The sequence below is a fragment of the Cryptomeria japonica genome, chromosome 8 (genome assembly GCF_030272615.1).
Source record: "Cryptomeria japonica chromosome 8, Sugi_1.0, whole genome shotgun sequence".
NCBI lineage: Eukaryota > Viridiplantae > Streptophyta > Pinopsida > Cupressales > Cupressaceae > Cryptomeria > Cryptomeria japonica.
The window spans coordinates 163805918-163827755 of NC_081412.1; positions in this window are offsets into that span (position 1 = coordinate 163805918).

Here is a 21838-nt window from a genome sequence, read left to right on the forward strand (position 1 = left end):
TGCTGGGAGAATGTCAAGCCTTCCATCTTCGGGCGCCTCAGAGAGGTTTTCACCCTCAGATACGTCCTTTCTTTTTACTTTTTTAGAGTCAGATAGCGCCACAGTGTGGTTTTCACCATAAGACCCTTGTTTTGTTTTTATTTTCACATTTTTGCGACTAGAAGGCCTGACACCCTCACCAAAGTATGCCATGTTATTAAGCTCCATGGCGTATCCTGCTTTATGGTCTCCAAGAGGAAGATCATCGCGAATGCCAAGATAATCGACAATAGCTTCGTCATTTTGAAATGTATCAAGCTGTGCTGGTCCATCCTGATCCCAGTCAATGAGTTGGGGGTGAACGAGGGGAAGGTCTTTAGTGTTTTCAGAGTTCGCAAGGCTAATAGTGAAGATGTGGTTATATTCAGGTATGTCAAGATAGTCATCGAGGTCGTCAATGGCACTCTCCTCATCAGTTTTGATCGTGAGTGAGTCCAAATTATCATCACTAGTAGCACCCTCAGGGACAGGTGTCCTCATCCTATGTGATCTTGACCTAGGGCCTTGAAACGAAGCTTGTGCGGGATCCTTATGGGTCGGTTCTTGACCAACTCTGAATTTCTTGTAAAACTCCTCCTCCTCTGTAGGTTCCTCTGGCTCTCTAAATGTCTCGTTGAGCTCATAGTCATTGGAGGATTTGTCTGAACCCCATTCCCATTCGTTGGAATCTGTAGAATAGTCATCTTCTTGTTGGACTTCAGCCACTTTGACTCACCACATTTGTTTTGTTCTTTTGTTGTGAATCTTGGGATTTAGAAAACCAAGCCCCTTGGAGCGTTCCCTTCTTGTAGTTAGCTCAGGTTGTAAAGGCTCCATGAAACCTTCTTTGCGTAGTCCAAGAGGACTCTTTCCATCATACCCGAATCTTTGCAAAATTTTGAAACCTTTGCCATAGTTCTCACAGGTTATTATAATTTGATCATGTGTATCCTCTTCAGCGTCCTTATATAGCATTTTATATAAATTTTCTTCCTCTAGTTCGCCCCATTTTTGAAAGACGGTAGGATCCCATTTGAGTAGCCTGATGGAGATTTGCTTATTAGGATGTGGCCTCCCATATTCCTTGGGGGAGTTCATGACTTGTCGTAAGAACATTGTTTGATTCAGAGTGTATTCTCCCATGCCTTTGTCTTGAAACTTGGCTCTAAGTTCACCTTGTTTGGATGTCGAGGGCTTTAATGACTCAGGATCAATATATGCTGAAGAAGGAGTAGCCTCACGATTGCTGGGAATGATAGTCTCAGTATGTGATCTCAAATTATTGCAATATATGAATGGATTTGGATCACCATTGACCGTTACCTCGACTCCGTTATGAGGAAACTTAATGCATTGGTGGTATGTTGATGGGACTGCCCTCATTTCATGAATCCACGGACGTCCTAGCAATATGTTATACGTGAGGTCTAGATCCAGGACTTGACAAACCACATCCTTTGTGACTAGCCCTATTCTTAGTGGTAAGGTGACTGTACCCTTGGACGAGCGCTCTTCATCATCATAAGCCTTAATAGTGATTTGGTTTGTAGAATTTACAGCTTTGTCAGAATATCCCAATTGTCTGATGGTGCTCAATGTACAAATATTAAGACCTGCTCCTCCGTCTATCAGGACTCGTTTTATTCGGTGTTTATGTATGAAGGCTTCAATGTGTAGAGGTGCATTATGAGGCTGACTTATGGAGGCGTCATCGGCTTCTGTGAATGTGAGGGAGTGTGGAATGGATAAATATCCCACCATGGCTTGAAACTGGTCCACGTTTAGATCAGTAGGGATAGTAGTATCTCTCAAGGTTTTGTCAAGGACAGCTTTATGTGCAGGAGATATACGTAAGAGCTCAAGAATAGAGATGAGTGCGGGTGTTTTCCCTAATTGCTCTACAAGGTCGTACTCAGGCTTGGTAGATGAAAGATTGGTATTCTTGGTAGAGGCACCTGACAATGTGATCTTACCTCGACGGGTTGTAACATGACATTCAGAGGTAGATGCGGACGAAGATCCCACACCTTTTAGGACAATTTTGGGTCTTTGAGAAGGATTCTCTGGATTTTTGTTTTTGATAGTAATGGTAGAAATATGATTGTCCATTGAGATGTGATTAATAGTGGAATCATAATTGTAAGATGCTCTAGTGTAATTGGCTTGATCATCTGTGACTTTGCCTTTTCCCTTGTCATGTTTTGGGAATGGTTCCTTAAACACCTCATGCTCTTGGTTAGATGAATGTCCCTCAATCTCAATATCTCCTCTGTCAATGAGATCTTGTACAATGTTTTTCAATCGATGGCAATTACTTGTCTTGTGACCCTTGCTCTTATGAAACTCACAAAACTCATCATCATTCCACCAATTCGGTTTTACCTTTGGTTCATATGGAGGAAAATCTGGGACTGTGATCACTTTGTTTGCTACAAGCTTTTTGAATACTGATTCAAGTGGTTCTCCCAATGGAGTGTACTTCCTTCGTGGTTTAGAAGTTGTTTGATTGTTCACTTGATTGTTGGTAGAACTTGATCCAGAAAAGACGAACTTGGGTCTCACTGTGTTGGCATCAACAACACCATCATTAACTGTGTTCTTGTTCTTGTTCCAAAATTTTGGTTTGTCCTTTCCTTTGAAGTCCTCTTTGTTTTCTTTGAATAGTTTGATAACTCCTTGTTCAATTAAGACTCTTTCTGTTGCTAGGCCCTTTTCAATGACATCCTTGAATGTAGACAAACAAGATTTTCTGAGATCATAGCCAATAGCTTTATTAACGTTTTGTGTGAACATCTCCACCATTTGTTTTTGCGGAATTTCGCAAGAGCATCTGCTAGCTAAGTTTCTCCATCTCTGTAAAAATGACGCAAAAGATTCTCCTTCCTTTTGTTTCGTATTGCACAAGGTAGTAACTGAGACATCTGTTTCAATGTTGTAAGAGAAATGTTGAATGAATGCCTCTGCCAAGTCGCCCCATGACTTAATACCAGGAGGTAATTGAGAAAACCATTCCATCGCTTGATCTCCTAAGCTCTGTGGGAACAACCTCATTAAGTATGTTTCTTCTGCGGCTACCTCAATGCAAGCTGTGAAGAATTGTCTTATATGTGCCTTGGGGTCTCCTCTCCCTCTATATTTGTCGAATTTTGGTGTTACAAAGTGCGGAGGAAACGGAGGCATTGGAATGCTCTTATCGAAGGGATAAGGGCATATATCTCTCATAGTATATGTGGGTTTTGATGTGCCCATGTCTTCCACTTTCTTTTGTAGATCTCTAATTTGTTGCTCTAAATTATTTTTGGGAGGAGATGGATTTCTTGTAGCATATCCCATGTTTGAAACACCCATTTGAGGAGGAACTTGTTGCATATATGGATGATACTGATCGTAGACATGTCCATATGGAGGTCTATATTGTTGCGACATGTATGGAGCACTTGGCATAATTTCTTGCTGAGGGACCCCATATCTGTTATGTGTATATAAACCATATTCAATAGGCCTTTCATTTTCCATTGTGTTGCCCCCAATTTTGGCATGAGGTCTCCTTGTGTCAAAATTTTGAGGATGTCCTTGTGTATCCACTTGTCTTAATTGACCCATATCTTGAGCATGTGTTTGAGCATAAGGCCTCCATGATGGTCTTTGAGCGTAAGTATCATATGTTTGAGCTTGTGTATGTGGGATTGCTGGTTTTTGAAGCAAAACTGATGGCGACTCAGGCATCATATTCAGTCCTCTATTTCCTCCACTATTTGTTCTCCTTTGATCCATGTTGGGTTGAGCTTGTTGTGAAGGTCGACTTTCCATAAGTTGAGATAAGTCAAAATCATGCGGTATTTTAGCTCCACTTTGTGCCATCATGTTTAAAAAGTATTGACGATCTCTCCTCATTATCTCTTCAACCAATCTATTAAATTGAGGATCCATTATGGATTCTTGTATGTCTGCTGATAGTATTGAAGAGTTGTCAACATTGTCATTGTGTGTAGTATTGTTGTTTATAGCATTTGCGCTTTCCACATTTGGATTGTTTCTATAAACATTCATGTCTGGTAATGTAGTGTGCTCAGGATTGTAGAATAGATCATTGTCATACTCATAAGAACTCATGTTTGCGGATTCTTGAGCTTCTTTAGCTATTCTCCTAGATTTTTGAAGGCGGGTTTCAACCATGAACTAGGTGTTTGACCAATATGTAAGAAACTAGATGAAAATGTGACAAGAGTATGGAAGACCAAGAGTTGTATGGAGTGTAAATGAATCTTGAGGTGTACTTGCAATGTCCAAAGTGTAAGACCAAGTATGTAAGTAGTAGAGTAGGTGTGACTTCCAAAGAGAGGATAGTTTCTCTTGATGAGGTAAGCTGACCTTGACTCTAAGTAAGACCAAATGAGACCCAAAGGTAAGAAACCTTGATGAGGGACCACTTAGCAAAGTGTTGTTGTATGTAGTGTGTTGACAAAGTATGATGAGGACAAGCAAGTGACCTTTTGACTCAAGTTTAGACAAGTATGAATGTAAAATGAGATGTGAAGCAATGATGGACTATGTGAGACCCAAAGACAGGTTGAATGCTAGATGAAACCTGAAGAGACAACCTAGGAAGCTCAAGTATTCCAAAACTGATTTCTTTGTTTGCTTGACTGTTAAAATTTTCAAATCCTAACACAGACGCCTCTGTATACTTCACAGACGCGGTTTTAAGACACAGACGCTACTCTGTTTGACGCAGACATGATTCTGAGATTTTCCTATTGATGTTTGCCGGGACTGTAACAGTTTTTTGCAATTGTGGACACAGACGCGATTCCCAGACACAGACGTGTCTCTGTTCGACACAGACGCTGATCAAAACACAGATGCTATTCTGTACTTCACAGACGCGTTTATCCGACACAGATGCGGTTTGAACAGACACAGACGCGTTTCTGTAACCTTAGTGCAATCTTTCCTATCTGTGAATTTGTTTTGCTGTGACCAAATCTGATTGTTCGACTGTTTTTCGTGACAAGAGGACACAATGTTGATAACTCAATGTTTGCAGACTGTTTAGACTCCAAAAAGTGTGTTGTTTGATGTAAAAGTTTTTTGCATACACTTGAAGATACAAAAGACACAATGTTTTGCTGTTTTGTCTTGAATGTTTGAGTGTTTAGCATAAGACAAGCACAAATCTTAGGGCTGGCCAAGACAATAGTTGTTGATCCCACATGGGGTTTTACCCCCGAGGCTACGCTATTCAGAGTGGATACTTAGATGCTTGACCTCACTGGCTCCACCCTCGGCACTCACTTCTCGGGTCAGCCAAGCATCAGTCCCCATGAAAACTCCCCATGGCGAACTTTGTATCTCTATTAAGAACCGTATGTGTGTGGTCCGCTACCAGAGGTCCGACCTCCTGCCTCAACAACTAGAAGGATTTGGGCATCTAAAACAAAATGGTGCTAGTAAGGGCATCCGCTCGTGTGGCCATACATGCGGCACTTTCAGCTCTGTAAATACAGAAGGCTCCCAGCCCGTAGGGGTTACGCCCTACAAATGATCAAATAAATTTGATCAAACGGGTTTATGGGGAGACATAGTGTCGGTATGAACTAATCAGCACACGTTATTCATAGTTTTCACCATGAATATATATGATTATAGTGGTTTGGATGAGGTGGGTTTTCCTCGCTACCACTTGGGTCGTTCTCTTCTCACTAGTAGTCCTAATGACCACACGGGAAGACAGGCCCTCTAAAGATTAAACAAAAAGAGCCTATTGCTCAAGACACAAAAGACAATGATTCAATTTTAGTGCACCAATTGAAGTGTTTGCTAAGCTATGAAAACAAGGCACACAATAAAAATTACAAAAACCCTAGCTAAGGCCCTGCAACAAAATTGTTAGTAGTTTGGGTTGTTTCAAATGATAACCCCTTCCTGCAAGCACACAAGTTAGGTAAATTTTAGAAAAACCCAAAAGACTTTGTGAAAAGGGGCCTTCAACAAAAATGTATTTGCCTCCAAAGCAAGCTGCACAAACCAGGTTAGCTAGATCTGCAAAGGTTAGCCGAAAATAAACCAGATCTGAAACCCTAAGTACAAAATCCGAAAACCCAAATCGAAAAACTTGAAAAATTTGCAAAACAGAATGCACAGACACTGTTATACCAGACACAGACGCGTCTATCCGACACAGACGCGGTTCTGTGATGCACAGACGCGGCCACAGAACACAGACGCTTCTTTCGGCTACAGACGCGATAAGATGATGCACAGACGCGATCCAAGATATCGCAGACGCCTCTGAAATACAAAAACGCGATCCGAACACTCGCAGACGCGGAAAAAACCTAAAATGTCATCGAAATCGTCCGATCTGCAACTTCAAAAATGCAAAATCTGCAACAAAAAATGTTAAATGCAAAGGGACAAGAGTCCCACCGGGCGTGCCAAAATGTATATGGTGAAAATGGATAACAATAATAACAATATTGAAAGGCTAAATGAATTCAACCACAAAACCCTAGCCTAACAATGAACAAAGATCCACCATAACATATGAAGATAACCTAAGACAATGCAAAATAACTCAAAAATCACAAAGATTATACCATCACATGTCCAATAGGGTTTTGATCTCCATTCTTCCTATCTCCATTGATCTTGCTTGATATATTTACTCTCAGATTTTTGTATGAACAAGAGCTCAATAAAGAACGGAATGTGGTTGCAAGTTGCATGAAAGATTATTAGCATGAGTGATTAGGGTTTGACAATGAAGAAAGCATCTCCTTAAATAGAAGACACAATATGAAATGGAGGGTTAAGATTGAGAGGTGTAAAAAGAGAGGTCGGCTAGGATTAGAGGGTAGGTATAAGAAATACCAAAATAATGAAAGAGGTAGGTAGTGTAGAAAATAAGAGATGAATGACATGTGTCATGGGTGGAAAAAGATAATGAATTAAATAAATAAATAAAGATTTATTTAAATAATAGAAGAAGTGGGACAATTAAATAAAAAATATATTTATTTAATTTAGGAAAGGGATAATTTAAATAAATAAATGTATTTATTTAAATGAGAAATAAGGCTAGAAGAGGATAAATGAATTAATTAAATAAATAAAAATTTATTTAATTAATAGAAGAATTAGGCTTAGATAATTAAATAAATAAAATATTTATTTAATTAGACTGGACAATTTTATGTGTCTACAGGAGGTTTATTGTATTTGACACAAACCAGGCCTAATATTATGAATGCAATATGTATTGTTTCTAGATTTCAGAGTAATCCTAGGGAAAATCATGAATCAGCAGTGAAAAGGATTTTTCGATATTTACAAGGCACAACAAATCTTGGATTATGGTATCCTAAAGATGAAAATTTTGATCTATGTGCATACACAAATACAAATTGGGTAGGAGATGTGGATGATAGAAAAAGCACCACTGGAGGAGCATTTTTTCTTGGAAAGAGATTAGTTTCTTGGTTGAGTAGGAAACAGAGTTGTACATCTTTATCAACAGCAGAATTAGAATATGTTGCAGCAGCAACAAACTGTACACAGGTACTTTGGCTTAAGCAAATATTGAAAGACATAAAGGTAAAATGCAAGGAGCCTATTACTATATATTGTGATAACACTGCAGCAATTGATATATCTAAAAATCTGGTATTACATTCTAAAACAAAACATGTTTCTATCAAACTAAATTTTCTAAGGGAAAAAGTTGAAGAGAAAGAGATAAAACTGGTTTATTTGAATACTAAAGAACAACTTGCAGATATTTTCACAAAACCTTTGCCTAAGGAGACTTTTGAGTATCTCAGAGATCAGCATGGAGTCATACCACCACTGGTAGAGACTTAGATAGTTGATGATTGTCATCAACTGGCAGAATTAAATGGACAAATCTTTTATTCCAGTATTTGATGAGGAAGCTACTTCTCAGGGGGAGTAGTTGGTATATTGAATTGGTTGGTATTTTGTATGAACTTGATTTTTGTAACTTTGGCATTTGATGTCAAAGGGGGAGAGATATCTATGGAAAAACACATTATCTTTTCAGTGAGAGATTTCAGGGGAGAGATTTTGAAAAACACATTTAAAGAGAAATTTGTATGAGAAATTGGTATTGTTACTCCCAGGGGGAGAAATGGAGATTGTTGGTTTTTGTATTTGGCACTTTTGTTTTTGCACTTTGATGGTTTTTCCATCTTGTGTTGCCATCAATGCCAAAGGGGGAGATTGTTGGTATTTTGGTATGGTTTTGTCATTGATGTCAACACCTACTGAATACACCTACTTTGGAGATCCAACAACATTCATCGGCAAACAGTAAACTGTGCAACAGTTACTGGTTTATGGTTCATCGTTAGGATATATTGTTCACTAGTACCTGGAATGATATGGAAGACACTTGGTAATGTCGAAGACATCATGTGGACACTTTATTTTGAAGAAATAATCATTGGTATATTCATATTTGCATATTTGCTTTTACCGGCAAATAGGACCAGATTATCTAGGGTTACATCGGCAGGTTTATCTTTTCCAGATCAGCATGGCATGCTATGGAGATGATTTGTTATTGTTGTAAATGCATTAAGCTAACATGTTCAATCAGTTATTGCATCGAATATTATATTATTTGTAAAATGTTTTTATTGTAATATCCTGTAGAGCCGACCTACTAAAATTGGTCTTAGGGTATGGTATAAATGTAAGATCTTATTTGTAAGATAATGTGTGGAATGCAAAAAAGAATTGTGTGATGGTATATGTGAGATTAAGCAGAGGTATACATGAAGACATCATTTGAAGGTGAAGTTAGGTTTTTGTAGAAGCATATCAGCATTACACCGGTATTGAATCCAGCATATGAAGATGCTATTTTGTGTAGTACATTCTTATTGGATTTAACCATCCAACTATAGTCAGTGTGACTCCCATTTGTGATTGAGCAGTGAGCTCTAGGCTATTGGCCTTTCTGCATGTGCAGACCCCTTTTTGTACACTTACTATCTGTAGTAGTATCATCTGATTGTGGGTAAGGTTTCCCACCGTGGTTTTTCCCCTTACAGGATTTCCATGTACAAATATTGGTGTCATGTGTTGTGGATGACTTTGTGTTTATGTTTCATGCATTAATCCTTACCGATATAGCAATTTACTGTTAACACTGTCTACCGGCATACTTAACTAGTTTACCAGTATTAAGCATTAAGTTGGTTAATAAGATTTTGGTTTGAATTTAGTAGACAACTGATTCACCCCACCCCTCTTAGTTGTCTCCGGGACCTAACAGTGTCTCCTTAGGACTCTTTTTAAATCTTGCAACTAAACCAACTGCTTGGGCAATATCTGGTCTACTATGAAAAATATAATGTAGTTTACCAATCATAGACCAGCATTCTTTCTCATCTACATAGGGTGAATCATCCTCCTTTGATAATTTGCAGCTTGTCACCATTGGAGTACCAACAGATAAAAATACCACCTTCTAGCTATTGGACCTATAACCAAATGAAAAAATTTATCTCACCAATCAGAGACATCTCAATCTCTTTCTTCATTTCATCAGCAAAAGCCATACACAAATCATCATCTCCACCAAATATTATGTCATCAATAAAAAGTTCTACAATTAACATTTTGTCTCCTTCAGTCTTTAAATAGATATTACTATCCTCACTGGTTCATTGGGATCCTATCTTGATAAGATGTGCATGCAGTCTCTCATACCATGCTCTTGGTGCTTGTTTCAATCCATATAATGCCTTGTGTAACCTGCATACCATGTCTTTATCCTCTGTCAAATGAAACCCATCTAGTTGTTCTATATACACTTCTTCTTAAAGAATACCATTTAGAAACATTGATTTTACATCCATTTGATAGACTTTAAATCCCTTATATGCTGCATAAGCAAGAAGCATTCTAACACCTTCTAGTCTTGCAACCGGTGCAAAGGTCTCACCATAGTATTCACCTTCTTCTTGTGCATACTCTTTGCATACAAGTCTTGCCTTATTTCTCACAACCTCACCATCTTCATTTAACTTGTTTCTAAAGACCCACTTTGTACCAATAACATTTTTGTCTTCTGGTCTAGGAACAAGAGACCATCTATTTTTTTTCTCAATCTAATCTAGTCACCATCTTTTAATGCTTCTCTAACTATCTTTGGTTCAAAAGTTGAACACAAACAGGAATTTTCTTTGATTTTTCTTCTAGTTTGCATGCTAGCATTCTTGTCACCTATAATCTGGTCTTCCGAATGATTTATCCTTACATATCTTGGGATTACTGGTTCCGATGTACTGACTTTTTCTTATTATTCATCATCTTCTTCTTTGTTTACCATCTGAGCATCTATTTCCACATTGTTTTGTTCATCATTCTTCTACACTTTTGGTTCAATAAACAAGTTTTTCTTCATCATTAGTAGGCTCAAATCTATTGGTCTCATCAGGTTTATCAGAGAATTCATCAACCTTAACAGTCACACTCTCAACTGTCTTCTTTGTCCTTTTATTGTAACACTTAAAAGCTTTGCTCTTTAGCCAAGAAATGTTCCTTCATCACTCTTTGCATCAAATTTACCAGTAAAATAATCTCTTTTAATAAAACATTTGCTGCCAAAAACTTTAAAGTAACTGATGTTAGGAGTTTTTCCATACCACAATTCATAAGGGGTTTTATCATTGCCTTTCTTTACAAGTACCCAATTCAATGTATAAACAGAAGTACTAACTACTTCTCTCCAAACCATCTTAGGTACATCTCCTTGTATTAGCATAGTCCTAACTACTTCCACAATTGTCATGTTTCTTCTCTCAACAATTCCATTTTGTTGTGGAGTCCTAGGTGCAGACATTTGCCTCTTTATTCCCTACTCATCACAATACCTCACAAACTCGTTAGAAGTGAACTCATCACCCCAATCAGATCTCAAACATTTCAGACTCTTCCTAGTTTCCTTTTCTACTAAGGCTTTAAAGACTTTAAATTTACTAAAAGCTTCAGACTTTTCTTTCATAAAAGTGACCTACATCATCCTTGAAAAATTATCAGTAAACAACATGAAATACTTATCACCATAAGAGCTTCTAGTCCTCTTAGAACCACATAAATCAGTGTGTACTAAATTGAGAATATTCTCAGAAGAAAAGGATTTACTCTTAAAGGATGTAGAAGTCATCTTACCCATCTGACATTCTTTACACATCACATTGTCTAGTTTCACAAGCTATGACATACCTCTCACCATACTAGATTTGGTGACCTTTATCAAGTTGTCAAAGTTCACATGACAAAACCTTTTTTGTCATAACCAGATATCCTCAATCTTAGCAACCAAACAACTATTAACGTTAGCATTCAGATGAAATAGATTACCTCTAGTTTGTTTTCCAGTAGCAAACAAATCTCCTTTGCATCCTAAGATCTTGCACACTCCATTCTTAAATTCAAGATGATATCCTTTGTCATTCAATTATCCAACACTCAATAAGTTATGTTTTTATCCTTCTACCCAATAAACATCATCTACATTACTTTTACCATTTAGAGAGATAGATCCTTTACCTTTAACCATACAGGGTGATTCATTACCAAATCTTACCACACCACCATCAAATTCTTCAAGAGATGTGAATTTTTTTATCACTGGTCATGTGACGTGAACAACCACTATCAATAATCCATTCATCACTCCTATCAATGTGAGATACCAAAGCCTTCTTATCAGACACATTTTTTTTAACAGCAACAAAGACAATCTCCTCATTGTCTCCATCCTCAGATTCTTCATCAGTCACTCCTTCATCAACTGCAACATAGCATTCTTTCTTCCCTTTTCCCTTATATTATCTAAACTTCCCCATTTTATCACTGTTAGGGCAGTTAGCAGCTATATGTCCAATCTTATTACAAGAAAAACATTTTAGAGGTAACTTGCCTCTATACTTACCAGTACCTCTAGGAAGTCTTTTTGCCAACAATGCTTCAAACTCCATCACATTATCTTCATCATCCATCTCATCTTTGCTACCACCATGATAACTTGTCCTGCATTAATGACTAAGACAAACATGTTTTCCTTTCTTCATAGGTGTACCAATTATAGATGCCTTAAAAGTTGATTCAGATGACTTAGAAATATTGTCATCAAAACTATTTAACTCAAAAGCAGTGAGCTTACCAATCAAGGAATCAGCAGTGACTTTATCCTTACTAACTGATCTCAACTCCTAAATAGTTGGTACTCTAATAGAATAGGTGAGAAAAAGGGTTGTAAGCATCTTACTCGCCATAGTGTCTTCATCTATAGTACCACCAACATTTTTGATACCACCGACAACTTCTTTTATTCTCTGTCCATACTAAGTGATATTTTCACCATACATCATTTTCATATCATCAAACATTCCTCTAAGACTCTCTTCCTTAGCCTTTTGAACATTCTTGTCACCATCATAGATTAATTCTAACTTCTCCCAAACTTCAAAAGCAGTTTCTAAACCATGAACATCAATATATTAAGTATCAAAAAGTGTACTTACTATGGCTTCCAGTTCTTGAATGTTCTCTTGTTTCTCCTCAAGTTGATCTGCAGTCAGAGGACCGGTAGGAGGAATATACTTTGTAACAACATGCTGCCAGAACTGAGCACCTAGACCTTTAATATAAATCTTCATTCTATCTTTCCATATTCTGTAGTTGTCCTTAGTGAATTTGGGACCCTCCTTCATCATCTTACTCCAGATCTTTTCCTCAAGCAGTTAAGTTTTTGCACAAAGATGACCTAATGCTCTAATTCCAATTCTTATTTAGAGGATCTAGTTAATACTGAGAGGGGGGGTGAATTGGTATTAATAAGAAACTAAAATCTTAAACCAAACAAATCAATACTTCACCAAAATAAATCATAACTAGCACCAATAGCCATTGAAATCAATCTGCTAATCAAATTTATCAAACTGCTCATTTAAATGTTCAATGTCATGCATGCAATAGAGAGATATCAACTCAAGCACAAAACAAAATCAATCACCATATGAACACCATAATTTTAATGTGGAAACCCAAATGGGAAACCATGGTGGGAATTGGTACCCACAAAATAATGCACTCTTTCAAAATGTGCCCTATTAGGAGCTTTACAACAATGCCCAGATAGGAGCAAACCCTGTTAGGAGTCACCCAATCAAGGGGTTTACAATATGAGCTTTGTTAGGAGAAAATTCACAGGAGGATTTAAACTCAAGTTGTTGAGTTACCCGGTTACGGGATTTACATGAACAAGGCCTGTTAGGACCTACTCGGTTAAGGGATTTTAAGTCTACTGCAACTGCTAGGGAACAATAGATGAATGATCTCAAAATAACACTGTTTGCTTGCTTGTTCAGATCCACTTTAGCTCCAATCTACTTCAATCTTGTAGACACACACCTCTGGTTTGGCTACACATTCCTTTCTCAGATTATCGACACAATAATCTTCATCAAAGTTGACCTAAATACACTTTACATTTTTGTTGATTATAAAACTCTAGATACATCAAGATTCAAATGAATTTACATCATAGATCATCATATAGATCATTATAACAAATATCAAAACAATTACAACCGTTTAATGATCATAACATGACACCACACATCGATCTGATAATCAGTCAAACCCTTAAAAAATATTTCTATGTTCTTCATTGTTTCCCAAGAAATTTCATCCATAATCATACCAAAACAACATTTTAACTTTTCACACAGGTTGTGACATGTCACCATCAAGTTGTGAACATGATGAAATTCACCACCAAACCATAACTTCATCGGTTAAGAGATCTTGTTACTGGTTCTAAAACCCTACTAAAACCCTACTGAAAATATAATAGTAAATCACAAACATGACTTCTGGTCATTCAAATATGATGCGGTTTCAGTCAAAGACATTACAATGATATAAACACATGTTCCAAACTGCAATACCTAATTCCTCATGAATCTTCAGAACCAATTGCTTAAGTATAGCATTGTTTCATGTTTACCGGTTAGAGTCTTATTTGCTAATTTACAGTCAACTACATAGTTCATCTCACCAACTTAATCCATTACCAGTTAGGTTACACCAGTAAACCTATATGACTTAGATAACAAAGTAAATAAGAATAAACAAGATAGAACACAGTTGTCATAGTTACCATCAATGACAACACAAACAACTTATCATCAAGTCGCCAATCAACATCTCAAATATATCATCACAAACAGTCCTTCAATATATTATCACCAATAGTCCTTATACCAGTACATCAACATCATCATCAGTTATGCCAAACATGCCAACAATTAACTACCATTTTAACAATAAAAAAATCTACCATGTTTTCAATTAAACATTATTTATTAAATATTTTCAATATAAATAAATTAAATTGCCATGAAGGTTATGGGTTGGGAGATGTGTGTGGGGTCCGACCAGTGGGCCCCACCCAAAAAATTATTATATAAAAAATTTGGGAAATAAAATTAAGTCCTATTGGATTTTTTTGAAATTCATAAATGTTGTCTGTATAGCGAAATTGGACGTTTTCTTCCAACTGGCATAACTTTTCACTCGGGATGTCAGATTTTCAACTTCTTATACTCGTTGGAAAGCTGATTCTGAGAGATACAGTTTGGTACAGGTTTGGTTCATTAATTTTGCCATTTTGTCATGTTTTTGGTGCCCATGTCTGATATTATCCATTACATATTTTTGGTCATAATATCTGCATATGAAATCATTTTTTTTTAATTTTGAATAGGCATTGGAGAGAATGTTCAATTGACTACCATGTGGTGTTGTTATTTTATCAGTTTGATGAGTATGGAGAGGTGTGTACTTGTTTGATCACTTGTAGGTGCTTAAGATTTGAGGTGTGAGTGAGTGCATCCATATGAGTCATGAGGTGAAACCTTAAGGGAGTACATGTTCTTATGAAATTTTTATGATGCTACAATTGATTATTAGATTTAGTGCTCCTTAGTACATGCTTACAGGTGTTTTTTCAGAGTTGGACTTTGATGGTGACAGTTACATAGGTTGTTCTCAATTTGAGGAGATGGTTGGACATGGTTTGAGACTTGGAGTTTAATTTGGGTGATAGTTGAGTGCAGGTACAACATTGGTAAGGATTATGGTGTCATAGGTATGCAGGTACATGTTGAACATTGACACAACATAGTCATGTTTGTGGTGATTTGGTTTGATGTTAGGAGGTTGTTGATTATCTCTTTAATTCTTATTTGGTTTCCTAACAATGGTACTTGGTTGTGGACATGATTGGAAAATCAGATCGGATGTTGATTTGGTGTTTGAGTCATGTGGTCTACAAGTTTATTCTTTTTGATATCTCAATTTGCAGTTTACTAATGTGATAATGAGTTTGCATGTTTAGTGTTTGACCTATGAGTTATGCAGTTGTGTGGGATGATCACCTATTTAATTTTAGTGGGATGGCTTGGCTTTGGACTATCTACATCCACCAGGTTTGAATCGTTGTGATGTATACTTATTTGTTAGTCTTGTCTATGGTCATTTGTGGATTGGTATGTTTGTTTTGAGATGAGAGGATGGATGATGTTTTTAGTACTTGGATAGTTGGATTTGGAAATTGTAGCATGTGGTTTATCATGATGTCATGATATCTTTTTTATTCATTGGTTACACTTTCAGTGGGAGCTTTTGATAGTGATGTATTGGCAGTGTAAGATTGATTCCTGATTGGTGGTGTTGTTGGCTGTTGTATGTATCTTCTTGGATTGGATTTCATGGTTGCACTTGATGTTATTGAATTTTCAGTTGTATGTGTGTAGACCTGGATGTTCTTCATTTAAGAGATGGTTATCATGATTCCATGAGTCACTCAGTATCACGTTTCAGTGGGAGTTGTTGGCAGTGATGTGTATTCACCATTGGATAGTGGATGATCTTCTTACTATGTAGATGTTGGAGGAGCTCTTAATCCTATTGCTGCAGAGGGTCTTTCACATTTGTAGATTCACTAGTAGGAGATGGTTATCTTCATGTTTATTGGAGATGGTTATAAGTGATATTTGGTTTAGAGTATGTTTATTATTATGTCATGGTTTACTCTTGATTACTAGTTTAGAGTTTGTTGTGATACATTTCTCTTGAGACCATGTTATGTTCACTTGGAGTATGTGATCTTCATGATATTTTATGATGCGGACATCTTTTAGGGTTCATGGAGTCCTTGATTGAGGTGTTGTTTATGCTTTCATTTGACATATTAAATCCTTATTTGATAGAATGGTTGCTGCTATGTCATAGTACACTCTTGATATAGATTTAGAGTTATGGCATGTTATAGTTATTTGATATATTCATATGGAGAATGTTATATCCTTGGAGGAGATGGTTAGATCATGTTGTCCATGTTTGGATCTTTGATACTGATCTTGGTGGTTCTCTTTGTATTGAGTGTATGATCATTTTCTTGATACTTCATGATGGTTCTATGTTGAATTTGGAGTTTGGCATAGATTGATCGGTTACAACTTCTCTTGGATACATTGAGATGTAGGTGATGCTAGTATTCTCTTGTAATTAGAGATATGTGTTGGGATGTTTGGTTGTTTCAACAAGAAGATCAAGGAGAATTCACCTGGTATGGACTTGAGCTAAGATTGTTCTTGGTATGAGTCATGATGACTTAGATATCTTGGTGAGCATTCTCATTCCCCACTCTTGATCTACTTGGTGGTTTACTACTTGAAAGGTATTATCCATTATTCCTTTTAGGTGCATTATTTTTATGCTTATATTTCATAGATATGGATCTTGAGCTACAGAGATGTTTAGTTCTGGAGGGTTAATTTGAGAGATGTATAGCATTGGTTATCTCCTTGTGCATATGGTTTGATATTATGATGTCATTTTGAGGATGTTAGGAGATGGTTTAGTGGGCTGATTTCCTTCATTGGGAATGGTTACTTATGAGTTTGATCTTCTTGGTTATAAGAGGCTTACATCCATGTTGGTATTAAATGATACTTATGTTGGTTTGATCTAAGAGATTGAATGAGGGTTTGGGCATTGTTTTGGCTTATTTTTGGGGTGTTTTGGAGAGGATCATACTTGACACAACATTGCTTATTTGAGGTGTTGGTAGAAGGACATGTTATGGTTTATAGGTTGTCTCTCTTCATTCTATGTTTTCTCTTATATTTTAGGAGGATGGTGACATATTGTGGGAGAGTATGCAACAGTTGGGTTGCATGTGTGGATCATTGTGATTGTTCTTGGAACTACATGTTTTGATTTACTTATCACACCTTGATATGAGTGATTATTGGTAGACTGGATATGCTTTGTGCTTAATTTCAAATTTGGTATTACCCATGCAGTGGGAGTTCCTGGATATGTATGTAGTCCATAGACAAGTTTTGATACAGGGAGCTTGGTTGTGGTTTATGGGTTGATATGATATTGGCATGAGTTTACTGATATTCTTTATACATAGGAGGTTTGGATGACTAGTTGTATTGGCATATATTGTGGATGTCATTTCCAATCATTTGGGTTTTTACTTTATGGTAACAACTTGGAGCCTTTGTTATCACATTGGATTTTATGCTTGTGTTCATGGATTGGTTCATCTTCACCTTGGTTTATTCCTATTCCATAGGTGGCATGTTGGAGGATGAGCAGAGTTCATGCTTGATATGGTGGTCACTTGGTGTAGCATGAGAGCATGTTAGAAATTCATGGTTACATGTATGGCTATGATGATGTATCTCATTGATTGACCCTTATCCAATGTATACAAAAAGTGGGAGAATGTTAAGAAATAGGTGTTTTACACCTTGCATAATAATGTTGTAATTATAATATTTATTTATTATATGACTTCCCATGGACATCTAATGTAATATTTATTCATTTGATGTTGCACTTGGGTGTGTAATATGTAGAGATTCCTTGGGAATATTCTTGGGGCCACTTCATGAGTTGTATTGTAACATTGAGATTATTATATTATATTTATTTAATATTTAGGAAATATATTTTAAAAGAGAAAAATGAGTATCCAATATTAATTTCGGGGTCAAGGGGTAGTTAGCAAATGATTTTGTCACATGGTTTTGTCACCTGGCTTTTTGGCACATGGTTTTACTTTACCACTAGTTGTTTTTGTGTGATCTTGGGTCTATAAAAGAAAGCACATGTTTAGTGGTTAAGGTTGACTGGTGGTTTTGGGTTGTCATTGTACTGAGTCCTTGGAGGATTGCATTTGTGAAGTATGGCATGGGATGTGTGGATTCATGCTTTGACACATGGGAATGCACTGGAGGGCTTGACGATTCATAGGTATTCATTGTAACTTTATATTGCTTTATAGCTAAATAATATGATGGAACATAGATGCTTTTGGAGGCTGGGTTTTTCCCTCACTGCTGTTTTTCTAGGATATATCTTGTGTTATGTTGTGTCTTCTCTATTTGATCATTTCATTATGGTGATTCTGTAAGCTTGCATGCATGCTTTTCTCTCATGGATTATGTAGGAAATGGATTAAATGTATGTGTGTTTAAAGAATTATTTCCTAACATGAATCAAGTGAGATATGTTAAGGTTACTAAAAATGATTTTGTAAGGATGTACAAACATAGGGTTTGGGATATAATAGAGGAATTTGATGCTTTCAACTTTCTTTACATACCAAGAAGCCAGAATAAGAAAGATGATAGGCTAGCTGCCATGGGTGTTGAATTTGATATCCCATTAGAGGTTAAGGAGGTAAATCACAAGTATTATCTTAAGATGCTTGTTAGGCCTACAGTTCCTGATAACAATGTGCATTGGAATGTTTTTTGAAAATGATTAGATATGTAGTTTCTTGGAGGAAGAAGTTGAGTTTTCAGCTGGGAATCAACAAAAGATGTTGCAACACTCTGGGGATCAAATTTTATAGCTAAAAACTAATAAGTTACCCAAGGGGTTAGTGACTCTTGAGTCCATTTTGTTAGGATAACTGGTGAACAACTGAGCAAGGGGGGGGGGGGGGGGGGGTTGTGGTTGAATCGGTTATTAATAGATTATGTGAATTAAAACACTTAAAACCTTTTACCGGAATAACTAATAAAGCATTAAAGCATAATTGAGGTCTAGAAAGAAGAATTGTCTGTGATATCATCAAACATGCCAGATTATAGTTTTGATTAAGCTCAATACCAGAGGTCTAAAACCTCTTACATAAACCCAACTCGATCACCTATGATCGACCAAATACTCTGCACAAATGATTATTACATTATTCGCTCCTTGCCCATTCATACATGATATACAATGAGATCTTACATATATTTATACCAACTCAAGACCTAACCAATTAGGTCGGCCACCCAAATGATAATTCAATAGATCCATTACATAATCCTGAAATAAAATCATAAACAATGTCAGCCTAAGGCTAAACAAACATCATCCAATCAATAAAACATCCCAGAAGCACATCAGAGGATCCACCAACACATTACATGAAAATCAATCAATAACATAGATAGCACTGGACCTAAATTAGATCCACACACTCCAAAGAAATGACATCAATCAGTTGAGACATGAACACAATCACCATCAGCATCCTAAATCCCTTCTAGAAGCTGCACCAACACCACTTATACATTACATCAAAGATCTTCAATAAATCTTTGATGACAAAACCCTTACCGAACCTACAAAGCAGGATTACTAGAACATGAGATAGAATTTGATCATCAAATCAATACCAACTGACTGAAACATACTTCAGAAGCATATGAACCAACCATACAAATTTATTCCATCATCCAGATCATATCGGTGACAATCAACTGATAATCTTGCCAATCCAATCCTTCTACCAGAAGCCAATAAACAATCATAACAGCTGGTGTTGACATCAATGACAAAAAATCAATGCAACACATAATCAATCCCATCATATTGCCAACAATCTCCCCCTTTGGCATTGATGGCAACACTAGATGTGAAAAACATCCAAGTGCCACGAAATGCCAAAGTCTCCCCCAATGGAAGACAACGAACAATCTCCCATAAAATGATATAGAAATGAATCTCTGAACCAAAATCAAATCAAAAGAACAAATACCGCCCAATTCCCCCTAAGGAAGGCAATGAGTCTGAAAAATAAATAGCAATGGTTTTTCACATATATTCCTCCCCCTTTGACAACAATACCAAAGATATGACATAGATATCAAATAGAATATGAAAACTTTAAATCTCAAGGTTGACTACTCCCATTATGTAGTAGAATTATTTCATCAATCCGGAGAAAAAAATAGCTTTAATAATGCATACCAAACTAATGCACATCTGCATCAATTAAGTCTCTACCAGAGGGGTAGAAATGCCCAATCTGTCTCTTAAATACTCAAATGATTCATGGGACAAAGGTTTAGTGAAGATGTCTGCTATCTGTTATTTAGTGTTCACATAAACCAATCTGACTTCTTTTGCTTCCACCTTTTCCTTCAAAAAGTTATACTTGATTGATATGTGCTTAGTCTTGGAGTGACATACTGAATTCTTGGATATGTCAATAGTTGTAGAGCTATCACAATCAATAACTACCGAATCATTACAACTCACTTGTATATCCTTCAACATCTGCTTCATCCATAGAACTTGAGTACAATTGGTTGCGGATGCAACATATTCAACTTCAACAGTAGATAAAGAAATGCATGACTGCTTCTTACTAATCCATGAAACCAACTTCTTCCCAAGAAAGAATGCTCCATCGGATGTGCTCTTTTGGTCATCAACATCACTCACCCAATCTGCATCTGTTAGTAAAAATCCTTTAGGTTTCTCAATAAAGACTTCCTTTTCAAGTTATCCATTTAGAAATGCACACTTAACATCCATTTGATAGACCTTGTAGTTCTTATAGGCTACATACACAAGAAATAGTCTAATAGCTTCAATTCTAGCTACCGGTACAAAAGCTTCACCATAATCAATTCCTTCCTTTTGAGAATATCCTTTCCAGACCAATCTAGCCTTGTTTCTTACAACTTGTACATCCTCAATCAATTTGTTTCTAAAAACCCATTTAGTTCCAATAACATTCTTATTTTTAGGCTGGGAAACCAAATTCAAAGTATTGTTCCTTTCTATCTGATCTAATTAATCTTCCATATATTTCATCCAACATTCATCTTTACAAGCTTCAATTATTGATGCTGGTTGAATATGAGAAATGAAACATACCTCTTGATTTACCAATCTTCTTCTTGTTATAACTCCCTTTTTTTTGTCTTCAATGATCTAATTTTTTAGAATGATTTATCTTTACATACCTTGGTGTTTTCTTATTTTTAGGTTCTTTATGCTGCTCTTTAGTTATAGTTGAGTTTTTTTATGATGTCGGGTTAACTAGTTCAGTATTTTGTTCCGGTACAGGCATTACCGAATCAATTATGATCATTTCCACTACTGGTTCACTGTTATAAGATTTATCTTGGTCTTTGTACTACTCATCCACTTTCACATTAGTGCTCTCCACAATTCTTTTCAATCTTTTTTTATAACATATATATACTTTTCTTTTAGTTGAATAACCAAAAAAATTCCTTCATCACATCTAGGGTCAAAATTTCTAATGGAATCATCTCTTTTGATATAACACTTACTTCCAAAGATTCTGAAATAATTAAGAGTAGGGAAATGACCAAAGCATAATTCATAAGGTGTCTTACCTGTATCTCCTTTGATATGAACTCTATTAAATGTATAAACCATTGTA